The sequence below is a fragment of the Mus pahari genome, chromosome 4 (genome assembly GCF_900095145.1).
Source record: "Mus pahari chromosome 4, PAHARI_EIJ_v1.1, whole genome shotgun sequence".
NCBI classification, from domain to species: Eukaryota; Metazoa; Chordata; class Mammalia; order Rodentia; family Muridae; genus Mus; species Mus pahari.
Window position 1 is genome coordinate 112,593,381 of NC_034593.1, and position 22,508 is coordinate 112,615,888.

General features: G+C 37.4%; 1 pseudogene; it reads left to right on the forward strand.

Annotated features, from left to right (window-relative positions):
• Positions 1-3,952: 3,952 nt before the first annotated feature.
• Positions 3,953-22,141, forward strand: LOC110320886 (annotated as a pseudogene).
• Positions 22,142-22,508: the final 367 nt, after the last annotated feature.

Genomic DNA, 22,508 nt, shown 5'->3' on the forward strand with positions numbered 1-22,508 from the left:
ATGATTAATTTTTGTGTGCTTTGCGTCTCTCTATACCAGATGCACTTTGAAGCCCACATAATGCTGGTAGCTCACTCTCCATGCCTCTAACTTTTAGACATGTCTTTTGTTGGCTAGAAGGTTTCTCTTAATCCATACTTGGTTATACTTCTGTCTCCATATCTCACTTTATTTTTTCTATAAGCACATGGAAAATCCTGTGTGCTATTCCAGTAAGTAAATAAAGGATAAAAAGTTTTAGAAAAAAATAGAGTATGTTAGCATATTACATAACTGCAAAAGGGTGGGAAACAATTTTAATTTTGTAAAACATAAATGAAAACCAGATGTATACAGTAGACAAATTTTAAAATGCAAATAGAAATTGCTGAAACCTCTTCTAAGGCTTAGGTAACATCAAAGAATGGCGAGTGGAAAGAAAAAATATGGGGCAGAGGAATTGTCATAAGCATCATTTTCTGGGCAGGACGCTGCAATCCTGATCTCAAAGCAATTATCCTTGCTTGCTTGGCATATACAAGACTTGCTCTATTATCAAACCACATAGACAGTCAGGGCACCTCACATGACATCACATGACATCACTCCATCTTGCTGGACTATTAACTACAGGACCCCACATGACATCACTCCATCTTGTTGAACTATTAACTACAGGTAGACTGTAGGCGAGGAGTGCTCATTGTCTTCGCTTTTGTATTTGCAAATAAGTCTACCAGCTCCATAGGATCATTCTAAACTCATGGTTACACTGACTTACTGTAGTGGGTCACATGTCAAAAGACAAAGGCATGTATCTGAGAAGTTAACTTGCAGAAAGAAAAGGATGGGGAATGGTGGAGATGAGATGGTAGGATTGAGAGTAAACAGAATGCATTAAATATATCTCAGAACAGAAAAGGAATAAAAGTACTCTAAAACTGTTGAGGAATAGTATGCAGTATTTTTCTTTTTTAATTCTGCTTTTGGAAGGATGTGCTCTGCATATGTAGGGTAAACAAGATAAAAATAGGTCTAGGATATTTTCACATTTGTGTTTTCCATTCACTATATTTAAGTAAACATCACTTAGGCATGTGGAAAAATGAAGGTATATTTGAGTTATATTAATTTATATGTATATAACATTAAGTTATGCTGTAGCAAAGTAGAATGAAATCATACAGAAAATGAAAGAATAAATTTTAAACAATAAAACATAGCAAGCAACTATTATTTTCTGTCCACATCCATTTGTGTGACTTCCACATTTCCCTTCTAACTGTTCTTGTTTCGACTCCTACATTAAAACTTACCAGACAAAGCCTGATTTCATTATACATTTAACAGTAAGATCTTATTTTAGCAATAATGTCCATTATGGCTATGTATGCAATTAGAAATATATTTTCAGATAAAATTTCTGAAAATCACTTGTGAATGCCAAATTTCATATCTTAATTAAAAATTCCCATATCATATAATTCTTTTAAGTGAAATTTTCATTTTGTAAAAATAGAACAAGAAAGATTTATGGAGCACAGCACGACTTGGCCATTTCTATTTTCTTATGGTTGCATTATTTTGGATTCTTTCTTATTTCTTCGAAACAATTTTTTCTGTTAACAAAGATTTTGTTTTTCTTATATATTTCTTATATCCCTCATTAGTTTTATAGAAAGGTCATTGGCCCCTCACGCTGTTAACTCCATCTATCCCCCCCTGCATACTCACCCTGTTAACTCTGCCTATCCTGACAACACATATTTGATCATTTTTATTGTTTGTTTTATTTTAAATAGAATTATATCACTGCCCCTTCATCTAGACTACTCTTATCTCTAGATAATCCCAGATAGTCAATCAAAAACCCATATTATGCCCTCCATTCTGAGTTGTTTCTCCTTGAATGTTTTTGTTATATACACACATAAACAAACACATACACATACACATACACATACACATACACATACACATACACATACACATACCACTGAGTCCATTTTTGTCACTGTGCGAATGTGGTTTCAAGGCTGATTCTCTGCATTGGACAACCAATAAAAGAACCATCCCTGGGAAAATCTAATTCCTCTTCTACCATTCATTAGTTGCCTACAGTTTTTTAGTTGCCTACAGTTTTTTGTGTAGGGGTAAAAAAAAAAATCCCTTTTGACATTAACATGTTTATTGATATTGCCATTGTTCTGGTCTCATATATACAGCCATTTATAGGAGAGACTTTGTCACAGCAGATTTTCCTGGTACACTGGCTATTATAATCATGTCTGCCATACTTCCTGCATAGATGCAGAAGCTGTGATAAAGATCTCTACCTTGTGTCTAGTTAAGATTTTGTTTGATGGTCTCCATTTATGATTAAAAAAAGAAAGAGGGGATTGCTTCTTTCATGATGAGTGGTACTATGCTTACCTGTGGGTACACAGATTTGGAATGGGTTAAGGAAAGATATGAAGGAATGTATGCTGGTCTATTCAGAGAACAGTAGTAGAATCTTGTCTAAAGGCTATGATCTCACTAGCCCTGGGTTCTTACTTCCACTTAGATTCTCAGTGGGCTTTAAACCAGTGTTTGTCTGAGGCCAAGCAGAAAAATTGAATGAGAAGCTGAGAGAAGTCAGATTGATTAAGTCAGCTTGGAGATGAGTTTAAGCCAGAAGAGCTAAGTTGAACCAGTCAGCCATAGTTCAGAAAGAACTAGAAAGGGTGAGCTTATTCAGCAGTTAGCCTTCGAGATGACAATTATATCTCCTGAAATAAAAGTACTTTTATAATCAACACATTTTGGTGCACTCTTCTGAAGTTTAATTCATTAGTTGATGTGAATTGGACATTATAAATAATTGTGAAACACATAGCATATATATCACCTAGCCTTACAGGGTTATCAAATGTAACACAATTCTTAGGAAATAGACATAAGTGAGTGAAAAATGTTCCAGCAGATGGTCCCGTGCTCTTAAAGATTCAGACACCAAGTAAACTTAATGGCTTTAAAACAAAACAAAACTAAACATTACATGAAGTTGGGGAAGGAATGTGGTAGAGGGTAAGGGAGGATTTGGGGGAAGAAATGGGAGCTTGTTAGATCAAAATTCATTATAAGCATGTGTGAAAATTTCAAATTATTTTTTTAAAAATATATACATTGAAGAGTCTTTTCCTTCAGAATAAAAGCAAAATGATTGAAGTAACATTTGATTCCTGAAAGGAATCAAATAGGTCATGCTGAGAGAAGCAAAACCACACCCCTCTTTCCCTCTCCCTACCCCCTCTCTCCTCCCAGAAACACACATACACTTACACATAAACACATACAGGTGTATATTAATATGTTTGAATATGTATCAACTGTAAAAAATAGATCTACTCCTTTTATTATCAATTTCTATGATGAGAAAGTACCCAGTCCTCTAGGACTGACACAATTAAGTGTGTCCACCATTCAGAGTACATTTCTCAGTCCAACCTTGAACTTAGCCAAAAGAGTGACAGTTATCTGTAACCTCAACCTTTTTCAACTGAGACCCAGAGTAATGACTCTGAGACAATATTTATGAATAAGTGCCTAAGCCATAAACTTGGGCTTTTTTCCTGACTGCCTCTTATCTTACTATCCCACTTACACATTTCTGTGTCTGCCACACGACTGGTTACCTCTCCTCAGTTCACACATCCATTTCCTCAGAGTCCTAGTGGTGAACTCCCCATGCCTAACTCACTCCCAGAGTTCCAATCTCTCTACTGCAATTCTCACCTTCTATTTCCTGCCTTTTCTAATAGGCCATCAACTTTTTATTGATGGGTGATATTTTTCACACAGTACACAAGACGTTCTCTCTATGGGTATCTAGAGGATTTATACAAGTATGACGTTGACTATGAGTGTGTAATTACAAGTTTGGTACCTTAACCATATGCTGTAAGTTTGACCTTCAGGTAGACTACAAATGATGGAAGAAGTAAAAGCCTTGGATCCTCTCTGCTTCCGAAGACTCCACTCCAGCATCAGTGGGCTGAGGAGCAATGGACTGGTCTCCAGAGGTAGAGAGCGAATAAGCTGAATGTGATCCCTCTGAGGCCTCACTGCACTCCTTCTTTTGCTTTTGCTGGTTTTCTACTGTATTTGGATAGAACAAGACTGTAATTGCTAAAAATAGCATTTTCTAAGTCCTGAGAATCATTCTAGTAAATCATGATAACTTGAGTTTTGTGTAGAGACCTTCACATTTGTCACAGGGTCATCTGGGGTACAGATGTTCTGCAGACACCTGAGTTTATAGTCAGTGCCTGAAATAGGGGCTGTCTTGTTGGCGACAGATTCTTACCCTGTGGAGACTCCTGGTGATAAATGTCTTAAGTCACTGTAACTAGCATAACCTTCTTTACCTCTCCCCAATGTCAGTGACCAGCCACAAGCTTCAGGTCACACCTCAGATTATTCCCTTTGTCAGTTCAGGAGCATTTACTGCAACAGTGAATAGCTGCTGTGTGATTACTGGGACTGTCAGTTTGGATTAGTGAATACATGCTTGATTGTTACCGAACAGTAAGTATTCTTGCCTCTACTGCTTTTGTAAGCTGCCTAACATCTAGCAATTTCTAAGCACACTCTAATTGACTAAATTGTAGGGTCAGAACGTGAGGGTTTTTTTGTGACACTGGATTTACATTACAACATGAAGGTACAGTTTACTTCTCTTGGGGAAGCTGTCTTAGGAATTTGAAAGGGAGTAAAACTCAGGCTCTTTAATTGGAAAAATTTAAAACCTAAGTAATTAAGTATGGATTAATAGAAATTAGAATAGAATAGACCATAGTTTGGTGACAAAACAATATTGTTCTATGCATTGTACATTTTTGTCATATTGAAGAAACATATTTTCATATAATGACAAATTAATGAACTATTACTTTGAAAGAAATATTTAAATGATTGCTTTCTTTTAGCTCTAGTCTTTATTCCGGTTGTGTTTTGTTTTGTTTTGGTTTGGTTTGGTTTTATCCTAATATTCTTACTGTGTCCTCTCTTGGAAACTCAGATCCCTACTCTTTGCATGTCTGCTAATTATCAGTTTGAGGAGAAATCTACCCTGGAGCCTTGGAAGCAGGTTGTGATTGACATTAATTTTGTTGAAGTGTGGCTGAGAGCATCAGTATGGCTGATAGTCCAGTAATTAGGAAATGAATAGAGCATATGTGTTATTATTATGTGTAAAATGTCAATAAACTTTAAACTTATTGCTCAAATGCTCCTCTGCGAAAATGAAAGAGCCGTTGTTTCTCCCATTTCCAACATAAGCACACTGAGAAGGTTGAATAAATGCTGAAAAGAGAGATTTATAAATATTTATTATAGAACATCTGATGTAAATTAATGCATACTGACTGTAAATTCAGTGCAATTCAATCCGACAACCAGGACCCAGTGACAATAAAAGTCACTTCTAAATCGGAAGTATTTACTTTAAAAGAGAAAAATCAAATCACCACATCCCAAAGGCACAGCCCTGCGGAACTCAAAGGCATTCATGATCTCATTTAGAACAGTCTGCTTATGCTTACTAAAAGAGCTAGGTCTCTTTTTAGCTTTAGGTATAGTGTATTGAATCTACACTATAAAAATGCATACTTACACAGGAGTCAAAGTTTTTTTTTTTTTTCTTGAGACAGGACTTGTCTGCATAGCCTTGGCTGACCTGGAACTCACTCTGTAGACCAAGGTGGCCTGGAACTCAGAAATCCACCTGCCTCTGCCTCCCAAGTGTTGGGATTAAAGGCATGCACCACCACTGTCTGGCATGAATAAAAGATTATTTAAATAAAAAAATATTAATAAAAAAGAAATTATTAGTTTCTTAGAAACATATGCCATTTTTACAATACCAATGCCAGGCTTTACATTGTAGAATAAGGTGTAAAATTGGTTTAACACAGAAATAATTCTGCAATAAAATTGCACATTCTCCAAGATTAGTCCTATTAATTTATCATAATCATTAAAATTGTCAGCCCCTCAAACATATATTCAAGTAATATTATATAGACTGAGTAAGGTGTGCTTATTTACTTATTAACATACATATACATGCATTTAAATATATGCATTTAAGAACAAGTAATGGTAAGTAGAGACCATGAACTTGGAAGAGAGCAAGAAAGGACACATGGAGGTGTTCAGAAGGAGGAAGAAGAGGGGAAAATGGTCTAATTATCATTTCAAATGAAAGAAATACTTTTTAAAATCTGAGGAAAAGGAGATATTTACATTTCTCCATGATAAAAGCATCAAAAAGTAAATGCATATAAATTATCTTTATGCCTCTTTGGTGTGCACCAATGTGTGTTCTTTCTCACTGCATTTCAAATACATTTTAGGAAACATATATTTACCATTTTGGACTAGTGCCATAAACATCGTATTTCCTACAACTGATTCTCTAAATTAAATGAGTAATTAAAAATGAAACCAGAAGATGCATTTATAAAAGAGAAGAATTATTTATATTTGTTTGTGTATTTTTGATATCGAATTAAAAAGCATTGACAATCTGAGAGGCCGGGATACGAAACTTTTGTCAGTGGAGTGCTGGTTAACATTTCACTGATAAGTGATCTATGTTTTAGAAAAAGACAGCGTGATTTAGAGAGTAGCATTTCGTGTTGGCTTACAGAACGTTAGCAGGAGAGCTCAGACATCTGAGTGTGAGTTTGAGTATTCGTGTTGACTGTGATCAAAGGCCATTTGATGAGGAAGCTAAGAACACACTGTAGAACGGACAGTGTCAGTCAGTGTGGAAGCTCATAGCTGTAATCTGAGCTCTTGGGAAGCTGAAGAGCAAGAGGACTGCTGTGAATTTAAGTCACATATTGGCTTCATGACAAGACCTTACATAAAAATAAAAATTAGAGTCTCAGATCAGAAAATACGAATGTAGCAAGTACTACTTTCCTGAGTAAGAAAAGGAAAAATATGCATATATTCGTATATTTTTCATAGTTCATGGGAAAATAAAAAATATGGAGATTATACATAAATTTAAAGTACAATGTTCATATTCTAAATTTTATTTAAAATCCCATAAGCATGATTTGTTGATCTGTGTATTCAAAATGGCTTATGGGTATATATTATAATCAAAATAGTCATAATATTTGTGATATTATTACAAAGAAATAGTTTACAGTTACAAGGCTATTTATATTTTTAATCTTGTAGGTTTATTTATTTTATTTTATGTATATGAGTCTCTTGATTGCATGTGTGTTTGTGTACCACATATGTGCTTGGTGCCCATTGTGGTCAGAGGGATCTCCTGAAATGGAAATTAGGTGAGAGCTGAGATATAAACCTAGATCTTCAGCAAAAGGAAATACTTTTAACCACTGACCACTGAGATAGACCCAGGGTGGATGTTCACTGTTTGATTATTACATAGCTAAAGTCAGTCTACATTGTCTCTTGTATGATTTTGTCCTATATTATTTTTATTTTACTGTAACACACACACAGGTATATATACCTGTGTGTGTGTATACTGTGAAAACTAAATGTTTATTGATAAAATATTAAAGATGAATTTGTACTTGAATTGTTTAGTAAAAGAGGCATTGTTTTAAAGGACGTGTTGACCAGAGCCATTTAATTTATAAAGTGTATCTTCAATTATTTAAATTTACACTTGAATGAATCATATTGTGTCTAGAAGATGCTGTTTGCTTTGGGTCACCCACCACCTCTGATTTTTTGCAGTCCTTCCTACTCCTCTTAAGCCTAGATTTTTTTTTGAACCTTGAAATAAAGAGTTTGATAAAGATATTTCCTGTAGGGTTGAGTTCTCTAAAGTCTTCCCCTCTCAGTACATTGTGCAGTTGTGGTTTTCTTTGTTAATAAGCATCCATAGCCAGAAGCTTCATTGATGAGGGCTGAAGGATGTTCTGTTCTATGGGTACAGGAACATGCCATTAGGGTTTTTTTTATTACTATGAAATCTGTGGTGAGATTTTTATGCGGATGTTTTGATTTGGTTTGTTTTGAGTTGTCTTATATTTTCTCTCATTTTTTGTTTGTTTGGACTCTTGTTAGTTTTTTTTTTTTTTTTTTGGTATCAATTTTTGGTTTGGGGGGATTTGTTGAGAGAGAACATGACGTTGAGAGGATAGGGAGGTGGGGAGGATCTAGAAGGGACTGGGGGAAGGAAAAGAATATAATTTAAATATATTGTATAAAACTTTTTAATAGATTTTAAATGATTAAACTGGACTCTATAAAAAAAATCATCAGAATGTGTGCTGGCCTGTATATTTGGTGAATGGATGCATGATGCAGAAAGAGCTGTGTATAGTGAGAGGCGGCTCACCCTCTGTCTCCTCAAGGATACCATGCTTTTAACATTAATGGAAAGATATTAAGATAAGACAGTTTTCACAAGAAAAAGACGAGTCTGTGTGACCTCTTCAGCTCACACTTAGTGTCGAACTCGGGTTTTGATGGAGAGAGCGGTGTCTCAGGGAAAACGGTGATGTGGTGGGGATGGGAAGAGTCAAAGAGGTGGCACATGACCACATTGAGTTTATTCCAGATGATAGGAATTAAAGCCTCCTCACCGTGAAGGCATTAGGATGGAACAGGCCATAAGGAAGCCATTTGCAATGCCTAAAAATATGTCGCTTATGGACAAATGACACAATGCCATTAGTGAAATGGAGGTTTTAATGACAAATTTTCATTACAGAAATTTAAAACAAAGTGAGCATATTCACTCCAAGGTGACATTGAGCTCCTTTGTGTCATCCCCGATAAGTTAAATGCACCTAGTTTATATATTCATATGGAGAGGAAAGCGGTCAAATGCTTGTTTTCAATTTTGGAACTTCAATTTATTTTTAAAATGGATGTATTACAACATAATAGCCCCTGTAACCTCATTTTTTTTTTAACTTCCCTTTTGGCTTGTCCTTGTAGATCTGTTTTCAAGGTCATTATTATCTCTCCAACAAAGGCAAGATGTGTAAAACTGTGCTTACAAATTTTAGTTTTAGATAATAATTCATTTTCTGAGAATGTGGTGTTTAGTGTATAATCTATCCCTTGTTGCAATATTATAGGGAAGCGAATTTTAATGTATATAAGAGGAAATGAGAAATTGGAGTTTCATGCTCTCAAAAATGCCTTGCATGTCTTCTGAGGCTGAGAAGAATAGGGTCTGCGAGCAATTAAAGCCATGAACGAAGGGAAATTATTCAGGAGGTTATGACAAGGGATTAGTGGTAAAATTAGGCAGGACCACGTGCCTCCAACCTGCTTGATTAGTCTGCACTCCTCGTTGCCTGCAGGACACAGATAACTGTTTCTGCATTATGTCTTATGAAACTAATGAATGATTCAGGGTTGCTATTTTAAATCACTGGTAAAGTAAAAAAAATACAAGGGCATTATATGTTTTCTTCAAAAGATAAGAAAAACTATTATCAAAGAAATCATTATGCACAACCTATAATGTGCATAATGCCATCAATGTTTTGCATATTTCATGAATTACTGTCTTAATAAGCTAGTTTCCAAAATAAATTAGAATATATCTAACAACTATACCTAACTGGGCTTTCCTTAATCCCAGTATATGGAAACACTTCTGTGAATAGAGTGACATTGACTTTCCTAGGATCCCTATGGGACTTGTCAAGAAACGAGTGCCAGAATCTTTGTTTTATGAGACTGAACTGGTAGGAAAGAGAAAAAGAATCCAAATGGATCACAAAGTTCCTGATGTTTTACTGACTGGATCAAGTTAACCTTATCACAGGTGATGTTTACTGCAGAAATCAGCATTCATGAAGAAAAGAGTTGAAATGGTCAGTTTGCCCTTTACACACAGGATAAAAAATAGCCACCAGAGAAGGTATAGCAAAAAATGTCTTCAGGGCTCTAGGAACTATCAAGTGCCCAAGTTAACACTAGCCATTAGCTTATCATCCTCTAGAATCTAATATCTATCTATAGATAGGTGGATAAATTATCTATATAGATATAGATATAAATTACACATTTGAAAGATTATCGACCAATAGAAATCATATGCATTAAACATAGTATTTAAGGGAAAATGTATAACCAGGTTTTAAAAAAATGAAAATCATAAAGTAGATTATGTGAATTTTTAATGCTACCATTTTGATTAATTTTTCTCCAATTATTAAATGATAAAATCACTGTAGCTATAGAATATTTGGATTGTGGTTTTATTCATTTTGTTAAACAGAGTAGTTTCATACACGCTGTCTTCATTTGACCCAGTCCATGGCTAAGGAAGTGCAGACTTTTCAAATTCACCTTTGAACACATTTATTGCCTTGGTCTTTATGAGTTAGCTTGTAAGTTCTATGTGTTATAAAAAGTAATGAGTCCTATTATGGCATTTAAAAATGCACTCTGTTCTTCTACATCCTCACCAGCTCTTTTTCTCCCCGACTCTCCCCCATTTCACTGGCCTGCTGGCCTCCCAAATCCCCAGTTCACCCTCATGGTTCAATTAGCTCAGCTTTATCTTTCTTCTGCTGTTTGTTCTTCTCCTTTTCTTCCTCCTTGATATCTCCTAATCCTCCTTTATGGTTGTCTTTCTAATTTCACAATCTCCACTCACGCGCATACATGATCAGGGTCTGGGATTTGAATGAGAAAGAAAATGTAATATTTGTGCTGAGAGATGGTTCAGCCGATGAGAGCATCTGGTACCAAGCTGATGACTTGGGTTCCATCCCCACCCACAGGATGGAAGGAGAAAATCAACTCCTGCCAGCTGTCCTCTGACCATACAACAGTTATGTAGCAGGAACAAGTGCACAGACACCTATAGACACCAAAAAAAAAAATCAATCAGTAAATGCAATTTATTTTGTTTTTATTTTTACACATTTTTTCAAAATATTTTTCATACAACATATTCTGATGATGGTTCCCCTTCTCAGATCCTCCTCACCTCTCCATCCTCTGAAATGTGCAACAGGGACACACATAACTTTGAAAGATACCATGTCCATCCTCGCTAATCTGGCCTATTCTAATTAGCACCCCAATTGTATACATTCTCCCCCAAGTTTCATGATTTCAGTTTTCTTTGGAGATGGAACAAGATCCTATTGTGTCAGCACAGCACACTTTCTGTATCCAGTTATCTGTGGGTGGACAACTAGGCTCTTTTTCTATCCATTACCTATCATGCCTAGAGTTGTACTATACAGTGTTGCACAAGGACTCCTCCTGCAGGAATCAGGAGTTGTATAGCTAAGGTTTGTGGCACTGCCCATCCATAGTTCTCTACTGAACGCCCTTCACTGCTGATATAAAAATGGAAATTGAAGAAATGTTGAATTTTTCTATTGAAATAACAAAACAAAGAGAAATTATATTTTGATGTTTGATCCTCGGCCAAACTATTTACCTTTCTCCACATTGAACACAAACTGGGAATTACCCTTCCAGCATGTGAAACTCACTATTGACAGTTAAAAATAAAATAATTTCAAAAGCACTTTCTTTCTTGAAAGAAAAGATTTTGTATAGCCTAAATAATCAAAACTTTTTTTTTTTTTTTTTTTTTTTTTTTCCGAGACAGGGTTTCTCTGTGTAGCCCTGGCTGTCCTGGAACTCACTCAGTAGACCAGGCTGGCCTCGAACTCGGTAATTCGCCTGCCTCTGCCTCCCAAGTGCTGGAATTAAAGGCGTGTGTAAGCTGCCTGGCTAACTTGTTTCTTTACCTCTAACACGACTCCTAAGCATCGTGCTGTGGGCACAGCACATTGGGTAAATACATGAGACAGAGGATTGATACTGAGGAAGACAAGTAGCCCTGTGAAACAGAATTTTCATAAAATTCAAAGATTATATTTTTAAAGATTCATTCATAGTAAAACATAGTATTAGCTTATATCTAACAGAATCAAGACATAATATTACATCAAATCTTAAATATAGCTTGAAATGTTGATTCTTATGTGGACGTTACATAAAAATTTCACAGACTGGGAAGTGTATAAGAAATCTACATCTCACGGTTCTTTTGGCTAAAATCTCTAAGGCTGGGTTTTTAGAAATAGATGTCTTGTATTCATACGGTGGAAGAGCTAAGAAGCTTTTTTTTTTTTTTTTAAAAAAAATGTGTATACTTTTTTCTGCCTCTATATTTGTCTGTGTCCCACGGGAACGGTGCCTAGCGAGGCCAGAAGAGGTTGTGGTATCCCTTTTGGAACTAGAATGTGTATTGTCAGAGAAAACCATTTCATGTGTGTCTATATTATCTTATAGTATTGAGCAATTGCGATACTTGTCAATCGTAAGGAAAGCTGTTGGCACATCATTCTCTTGACAGTAAAACAGTATTCCAGTTCTGTGGTCGTTACTGTGATGGGACAGTCAAATGAATATCAAGAATTTTCATTGATTTATTTATTTTCATTCTGTTCTTCCCAATAACACAACATATTTGATATAGCATCAGAGTGATGCCTTTATAACTTTCCCTTGAGTTCCCTTTGACCACGCAGTGCTCTGCTCTCCTACGATAGCTATAGGAATAGTAAAGAATTCCCTCTCCTCGTATTATTTTCTGTTTATATATAAATACTGAAAACTGACGTGCTGTAGTGAATATTCGGACAATCAAAACAAGACTGTACAGAGAATAGGTGGAATATCTGTGATTTTGTTTATTATTACTATTAATTATTTCATTATATAATTAGCCACTGCTCTCTTTCCTTTCATCCCTCTAAACTTTCCTATATATCCCTCCTTGCTCTCTCTCAAATGCATGGTCTCTTTTAAAGTTACCTCTGATATATATATATATATCTATATATATATATATAGATATATAGATATATAGATATATAGATATATAGATATATAGATATATAGATATAGATATAGATATAGATATATAGATAGCAAATATAGAGGCTCTGATTTCAGGTTGTCTAGTTTGCCCAGAAAATGCTTTGCCTCACTAAGCCTGCTATCTGGCTCCAAATCAGCAATGGACTTTTAATTTCTCTACTCTTTTCTGCTTGTAATTCTTAATGCTGATTATCAAAGTGACTGGACCCAGAATCACTAGGAGAACAAAACTCTGTGCGTGTGCATAAGGGGTTTGTCGATTGGGTGAGTAGAATGATCCTCACTACATGCGCGACCCACAATGCCATAGCTGGAATCCTCCAGTGAGTGAAAGGTAGAAAGCTGAGTACTGGTGGCCCCTGTGCCCTGTTTTGTGACTGCAGATGCAGTGCGACCGACCGCTGCCATGTGTTTCTGCTGCTGTGTTTGCCCTGATGGTGCACTGTACCCTCAGACTGTGAGCCAAACTAGACCCTTCCGTCCTTACGTTGTCATGCGTTGTGTTCATAGTATTAAAACTGTAATTCACTGCTGTGTACTAATAAGATATTTTCTTTGTCTCTGATGCTCAAAAGTTTTTTATAAGATCCAAAAGACCTGTCTTAAGACTATGGATGGATATAGTTTATATATGAATCATTTTAACTTACCAACTTCTCACATATTTCCTTGTGTTTAAAAAATATGCTTGATATTCTTCTTCTTAACAGAGATTGATGTTAAAATATTCACATTATTTCATTTTATTTTAAGGGCTATTTTATTTATTTGTCACAGTTTATTTAATATTTTTTATTATCTTTCATAACTTAATAGGAACTCACTAACATACTTTACAGTTTATTTCCATTCCAGGATGTTCTTAGTATATTATGAAGTGGTACTTTAATGATATGTCTATGTCTTCTGAATTATTGAATGTCTCTCCGGTCTTTCATTTTGGGATTTTTTGCGGAGTTAGTATTTTATGAAGATAGATTTTATGAAGATGAATTAAGGGAAGTCGTTGTCAACTCCCTTCATCTACCTCCTGTGCTGGTTATAGAAAGCTGAATATTAGATTGGAAGCTTCCCTCTGAGTTAGAAGGGCCCGCAGCATCAAAATTCTCTCTGTGTGATATGAGAATTCTGTGGAAGCATTTTCTGCTTTAAACCCAGCTCCTAAAAAAAAAAAAAAAAAAAAAACCCAGCTCCTGTTTCCCTGGGTTTTCCAGTGGCGACTGCAAATGCTGTTCCTGGAGCTACATTGCCCCCATGCGACCAAACAGGAGAATGGCATAAACGAAATTCCAGAGCACTGTTCTTGTTTGTTTTAATATTTTCTTTATTTACATTTCAAATGTTATTCCCTTTCCTGGTTTTCCCTCCAAAAATCCCTATCCCTTCCCCATTCCCCCTGCTCAACTACAAACCCACTCCCACTTCCTGGCCCTGGAATTCCCGTACACTGGGGCATAGAGCCTTCCCAGGACCAAGGACCTCTCCTTCCATTGATGTCTGACTAGGCCATCCTCTGCTACATACGGAGCTGGAGCCATGAGTCCCACCATGTGTACTCTTTGGTTGGTGGTTTAGTCCCTGGGAGTTCTGGGGTACTGGCTAGTTCATATTGTTGTCCCTCCCATGGGGCTGCAAACCCCTTCAGCTCCTTGGGTCCTTCTTCTAGCTCCCTCATTGGGGACCTTGCAGAGCGCTGTCCTTAAAATTTGTGTTTTTTACATTTCCTAAATCAGCGTATAAGTTATTGGATAGGACATAGTGTACTAGACAGGACATTTTCAGATAGTTGTGTTTTTGTGATTCTCTGTCTGCCCCTTGCGCAACAGCCTGTTCTCTTTGTGTAGCGACACCCCCCCCCCCAACTCTTTAGCTTATTCTCCATCATTCCTGACCAACTAATGTTACCCTTTCGAGGTTTTCTTTCTAGAATATGGAATTTACCCACACATGCACCTGTTTGTGTATCTACAAGTAGACATTAAAGGCTTGGATGTGTATACAGGAGAGAACATGGGTATTTTTATCTTTCTGAGTTTGGGTCAGGTCACTCAGCATATTTTCTCTTTGATTTCACACTGGGAAGCTGCCACTCAGTAAGAACTGCGTGCACACACTGGAGAAGTGAGTCACCCCCGCCCCCGTGTCATTTACTTTGATTGAGGAAATGTGGAGAGGTTTACTGTTTGGTGGGTAGAATTTTTCTGTACTAGCTTTAAAAAAAACTAACTAGGTATTTGGTTTTGCTTGCTTGTTTCCTTGTTTGTTTGTTTGTTTGTTTGGGATTCTTGGGCAGTTCAAGTCTTTCTGAGCACTGATACAAAGCTCCAGGCTCTCACTCACTGCATCCTGGGTGTGTGAGTCCACCATACTCTGTTTCAGTAAACATTTGCTTTCGTTCAACGTGGATTTGGTCAGATCTGGTCTTGTACCTATCGTCTGTACCAATACAATTTTATTGTTCTTCCTCTTTACAAACCGTGACCATATTTTTATCTGGAATCTTACAGCTAGCAAGAAATTTGCTTCATCACAGCAGAATTCCTCCAGTATTACCGATGCTATCAGCATGCTGAATACAAACTCTCTTTTCTAGGTTTCAAAAATCTTCTCTCTGCCTTTGTGCTGACAGACATTAGTTGAGGACAGAATTCTACACTGATAATTTTCCCTCTTTCTGGCCCCATTACTTTTTTGAAAAGTAGTTTAGCTGCGGTTCTTTATCTCTATGCTCAATTTTGCCAGTAATCTTGAGTAATTCTATTATTACGTGTGGTCATAGGGATCATCCTTTGACTACCTCTCATACTTGCTTAATCAGCTTCATTAATTTACATGTTTACAGTTTCCCATCTAATTTGGGAGGATTTTAATCTACTCTTTCAAATTGTTTTTTTTTTTTTTTTTTTTTTTTTTTTTGTAATTAAAGGGAATCCAATGACACATTTTTAAGCTTTCAAAAGAAACGATTTGTACTACTTTTAAGTGGGCGTATATGTGTATATGTAGGNATGTGTGTGCATATACATTGAGATAAGTGCACAGGAATTCAGGTGACCGAGGGGGTCAGAAGTATTGGATCACCTGCAGTTGGAGTTACAAGAATTTGTGAGCCACCTACCATGAGTGCTGGATAGTGAACTCTGGTCCTCTGGACCATTTCTCCAGCCATATCTCTAAGCTTAGAAGATACCTCACAACTTACCATTTTCCATTCTTTTCTTAATCTTTTTTTTTTCTTTTCTCCTTGCTCCCTACACTTGCTTTCTTTTATTTATTTATTTATTTATTTATTTATTTATTTATTTATTTATTTATTTATTTATTTTGCTTTCTTGAAATAAGAATCTATATGTGGACTGATTCTTGAAATAAGAATCTATTATGTGGACTGATTGTTTGTTTGGTTAGTTGGTTGGTTGGTTTTTTAAATTGGATATTTTATTTATTTACATTTCAAATGTTATCCCCTTTCCTGGTTTCCCCTCTGCAAACCCCTTATCCCATTCCCTCTCTCCCTGCTTCTATGAGGATGCTCCTCCACTCACCCACTCCCATCTGACCACCCTGACATTCCCCTACACTGGGGCATCGAGCCTTCCCAAGACCAAGGGCTTCTCCTCTCATTGATGCCTGACAAGGCTGTCTTTTGCTACGTATGCAGTTGGAGCCATGTGTACACTTTGGTTGGTATTTTAGTCCCTGCAAGCTCTGGGGGCGGGGGGAGCAGTCTGGTTGGTTGATACTGTTGTTCTTCCTATGGGATTGCAAACTCCTTCAGCTCTTTCCATCCTTTTTCTAACTCCTCCATTGTGAACCCTGTGCTCAGTCTAATGGTTGGCTGCAAACATCCTCCTTTGTATTTGTCAGGCTCTGGCAGAGCCTCTCAGGGGACAGCTATATCAGGCTCCTGTTAGCAAGCACTTCTTGTTGTCTGCAGTAGTGTCTGGTTTTGATATCTGTATGTGGGATGGATTCTCAGGTGGGGCAGCTTCTGAAAGGCCTTTCCTTCAGTCTCTACTCTACTCTTTGGCCCATATTTCCTTTAGACAGGAGTCCTTCGGGGCTATAATTTGGAGATGAGTTGGTGGCCCCATCTCTCAACTGAGGGCCTTGCCTAACCTCTGGATATGGTCTCTATAGGTTCCCTCTCCTCTTTTGGGGGCATTTTAGCTAATTTTATCCCCTTTGGGTCCTGGGAACCTCTTGCTTTCCTGGTATCAGGGACTTGTTGGTGGCTACCTCCTGTTCCCCGTCCCCCAGGCTACAAACCTCTGTTCAATTTCCCGACTCTTTGTGCATCATCCCAGTCTCCTCCCTCTATAGTTTAAGCTAAGATAGTCCAAAATCTCTCTCTCTCTCTCTCTCTCTCTCTCTCTCTCTCTCTCTGTGTGTGTGTGTGTGTGTGTCTGTGTGTCTGTGTGTTTTCAATGTCTGTCTTTCATTTTGGATAGTTTTTGTCAAAATGTCTTCAAGTTCAGTGCTGCTAATATTTAAAATCTTAATGAGAGCTGAAGATTCATCTCTGTGATAATGGCTTTTAAAGCCTGACAAAGATCCACCAGTTCTCTTTTGCTATATGCTACTTTAAAGGGAGAAAGCAGTCCCCTTAGTCACTCCTGGAATTAAAAACACCGTTCTTATAGCTGACTTTTGTTGACCCTTACAGTCTGGGTGATGTGTGGGAACTCTAAGACACATTTTTTTCTATAACTCTATAGCCTCTCTGTGGTGCTTTTTTTTTTTTTTTTTTTTTTTTTGTCAATTTCACAAAAGTTAGGATAATCTAAGAAGAGGTAACTTCAACAGAGAACATGCCTCCATCGACAGAGAACATGCCTCCATCGAATAGGCCTATGGCCAAGTCTGTGTGTCTATTATTGCTTGATTATTGATGTGGGATGATCCACTCTAAGAGGTGTGTGGCAGGTGAGTTTATCTGGGAAGGCATTAAACAAGCATGGTCAATGAACTATCAGCTAAGATGAACAATAGTATAAGGGGCCAGGTCTGCTAGGCAAACATAATGACATTGGGAAGTAGACATTTTACAAATTGGTCATCTGTTCTCCAAGAACATAAAGGATACAAAGGAGTAACATTTGTAAAAACCAAGAAAGGAGACAGCTATCAACTGTACAAACTGGGCATGTGAATCCTTTTGGCTTTCTTCTCTTCCTTGCCGTTGCAATGTGGGTGGTCGACTGTTCTGTGTGCTAGGCCAGTTCCACCACTCGGTCATTCTCTTACCCAGCATGGAGACACACCCTGGATAGAACGTGATGATGACCAAAATGGAAGTTTAGTAGCAAGCATGTTTGCCGTGCTTCTCACATGCTAAAGACTAATTAGATGCTGGCGTGAATCCTAACAATGCCAGCATGAAGGCCTCACTGGAATTCTTCCTCTACTGGGAAAACACAAGCAGTGGACTCATTTGCTAGACAGTATGACATATCAAAAGCTGGTACGGTCAGGAGGCAGAACTCAACAAAGTATTGCCCATAATATTTAACAAAAATCCATCAAACTCAAGTTAAAGCATCAAGTCACAGCACTACCGCGGTCCTGAGAATAATACAGAAATGTATATTAGTTTCAATCAGACCGGGATTATATCAGTAAAAAAAAATTAATAAAAATGTTCATTTACAAGTAGTCCTCTAAATGTATATATCACATGAAAATGATTAGTTTAGTTTCCCATTAGGGAGGAAAACGCAGAAGGAATATCAGACATTGGAGTAGAACCAACTCTTGGGGAGCTTGCCTGAAAAACTGAAAAAGTACATCAAAGCAAATACAAATTTCTATATATAATGGAATTGGTTATATAATAACAAAAGTATTCATCAATAGGTGGATACTCAAAAATTAGGCTTTATAAGATATCCGGTTATTAATGACCTAGTTCTTTATTGCTTCAGTGTACTCCTAGTTATGTTATACTCACAATATTCAGTTCTGTAGAGTATAGTGATGAAGAGATTCATATACCCCCTCCTGTAAACTCTCTCATAATACTTAATGAAAGAAACAAGACATGGAGAATTGTATCAACACAATTTTCTGTGTGTAACTGCAACACAGTATGTTCAATGCGTGGGCAATCTTGTTTCTCTTTCTATGGGATTCATGATTTTTTTTTCTTCAAATATAACTTATATGTGATAAATGGGTGCATAAATCTGTACATTACTAGATCTACAATTTTAAAACATAAAATACATTCAAGACAATTTGGATGATCGGCCTAACATGTAAACAAAATTTAATAATGAAGTATCTCTGAAGATTGTACTGCAGGCACTATCCTAAAAGCTAAGAACCTTTCTTGGAGTAAATACATCTTTATCATAAAGAATAAAAACACATCTTAAATCAGTTACAATAATGCCTTTTCAGACATAAGACATGCATGTGTTAATGCTATAATATTTTTTTCAATGCATGCCCAAACTGTAACTGAGATGATTGCTAGTTTAATAAACAAGTTGTGGGTGACTTTTTTAATACCCAAGTCTGTGCTCTCTGATGTGATAAATGCTGAAGAAGAGAGTAAGATTCATGGCTATCCTCTTCACTAATGTTCCCTTAGCACACAGGGCAGACCTGCTTCTTTAGCTATCTCTGTGTCACATTCTCTGGGTTATCTTTTGGTTTTGGTTGCTTCAGACACTAACTGTAATATGTAGGTTGTTCATTACCTTATATGGCCCCTGTGCATAATGGAATTGTATTAATCTGGAAAGAAAATGAAATAATGAAAATTGCTGTGTGATAGTTTGTATATGCTTGGCCTAGGGAGTGGCATATTAGAAGGTGTGGGCCTGTAGTAGAATCTGTGGTCTGGTTGGAGTAGGTATGTCACTGTGGGTGTGGGCTTTAAGGCATTCAGCCTAGCTGCCTAGAAGGGAGTATTCTGCTAGCAGCCTTCAGATAAAGATGTAGAACTCTCATCTCCTTCTGCACAATGCCTGCCTGGATGCTGCCATGTTCATGCCTTGATGATAATGGATTCATGGTTATCCTAGTTCAGATTATCATTGCTACGATAAAACACCACAACCAAAGTAATGGGAAGGAAAGAAATTACTCTTCCACATTTTCTTTCACCATTGAAGGAAGTCAGGACAGGAACTCAAACAGGGCAAGATCCTGGAGGTAGGAGCTGATGCTGAGACCATGAGGAATGTTCATTACCTACTGGCTTGCTCAGCTGCTTTTTTACAGAACCCATGGGGCTGAGCCACCCCCATCATTCACTGGTTCATAAAATGCCCTCCAGGCTTGCCTGCTGCTAGATCTTGTGGACTATTTTGTAAGTTGAGGTTCCCCCCTCAGAGGTAACTCTAGCCTCTGTCAAGTTGATATAAAAATCTCCAAAACAATGGTGTAGTGTTATTTCTCATGTGCGATTTTAAAGGCACTAGCTCCTTGTAGTTAGAAACAAGTAATGAATAATCCCAGCATAGTGCACAAAGGACACACAAGCAGTGCAAAAGTACTTCTGACAGGTGATTCTCTTTGAAAAAAAAATTTTTTTTCTAAGGCCAAAACTGGGCTAGCAAGGAGACCGGCAGTGTAGTTGGCATCTATCCATCTATCCTATTTTCAGGGGTCCATCTCAAGACTGGGTAGTTTTAATGAACTGAAGCACAGGTAATGAAGGAAAATGGGAAGCAGCTGGCTACTTAGGGCTGAAGTTATTTCACTTTCAGGAATGCATCGGGGCCCTTGAGTGACTAACCTTTTTTTTACCAGGTGAGGAAAATTAAAATGTTTAAAAGGCATGGAGATAAAAAGATCTGCTGAAAGTTTTATGAGGTGGGAGGAATTCAAATATATTTGAATTCCTTCCCCTAGACAAGTTTCATAGTTTTTGACAGAAAAAGATGACTAATATTTAATATTTTATGGAATCAAATAGTTAATTGATGCTATTTATAAGAATGTATGGAATAGAAATTGGAAGTAATCTTTAACAGTTCATTTTTAGTGGCTAGAGTTTAGTAAATCTGCGTTAGTGTATTCTGAGCCGTGGTGGATTTCTAGAGCTGGCTTCGTTTTGTGTTTTCTTATTTTTATGGGAATAGTGTTTCTGTCTTCTAAAATATACTCCTTGTGTTTTTCCTGTGACTCGAGAAGGAACTGCTGAGCTAGAACTGGAAGTGATTATGTGGCTATGTACTGACAAAGGTTATAGAGAGATACCGTGACTGTGGAAAGACAAGTCACTTAGATGCTTACTGGTCACTAATGGCAGGCACTAAAATGCACACAGTCAGGGTGGATGGCACACTCCAGAAGGGACAGAGCCTGAGGCTTTCCCACATCCAAGTGATACAGTGTGGAGTGTCAACCTCATACAACCCTGGTGGCACGTAGTGCAGTTTTACAAGGTACATTAGCAGGGGTAGCTGCTCAAAAAGCCTAACAGTGTCCACAGGACTCAGTGGTTCCTAAGTTCTCAAGGAAAGATGAAAATGTATGTAGGCTATTATTATCTATAGCAATTGTGCTGGCTAGTTCTATGTCAACTTGACACAAGCTGGATTCATTTGAGAGAAGGGAACCTCAGTTAAGAAACAACTTGACACAAGCTGGATTCATTTGAGAGAAGGGAACCTCAGTTAAGAAAATCCCTCCTTAGGATCAGGCTGTAGGCAAGCCAGCCTGCTATTTTCCTGATTGGTGATGGATGTAGATTGATGTGGAAGGTTCCATCACATTGAGGGTAGTGCTATCCCTGGGCTTGGTGTTCCTGGGTTCTATAAGAAAGCAGACTGAGCTCTATCTCTTGGACCTATGTTGCCGGCAAGATAGGCAAGTGTCATGGTCTCCCTACTGCCTGGAAGCTCCGCAGTCACCGATGAGACCAGAAGTGGGATGATAAACAGTTCAAGAAAGCACACAGCCCTAAAGGCCATTTCGTTTGGGGGTGCCTCTCATGCAAAGGGAATTGTGCTGGAAAAAGTAGGGGTTGAAGCCAAACAGTCAAATTCTGCCGTCCATCAGGAAGTGTGTCAGGGTGCAGCTTGTTAAGAACAGCAAGAAGATCACAGCATTCGTGCTCAGTGATGGCTGTTTGAACTTCATTGAGGAAAATGATGAAGTTCTGGTTGCTGGATTTGGTCGAAAAGGTCATGCTGTAGGTGATATTCCTGGTGTCCTCCTTGAGGTGGTTAAACTAGCCAATGTGTCTCTTTTGGCTCTATACAAAGGCAAGAAGGAAAGACCAGGACCGTAAAATTTGACAATGGTTACAGTAATAAATTTTCATTTTCTGAAAAAAAAAAAAAAAAAAAAAGAGAGCAGGCTGAACAAGTCAGGAGGAATAAGTCAGTAAGCAGCACCCCTCCACATCATCTGCATCAGCTGCTGCCTCCAGGTTCCTGCCCTGTTTGAGTTCCTGTCTTATCTTCTTTCAGTGATGGACAGTATATAGATCTGGAATTTCATCACAACAATAGTAACCATAACTAGGACAGCCATGTTATTAATAATTGCCCAAAGTGGAACCAATAAGTGATAGTTAAATAAAATGCTTGGCTTATCACATAATATGACATTACTCAGCAGCAAGAAGGAATTAAGTACTGATAACTCATTACAAC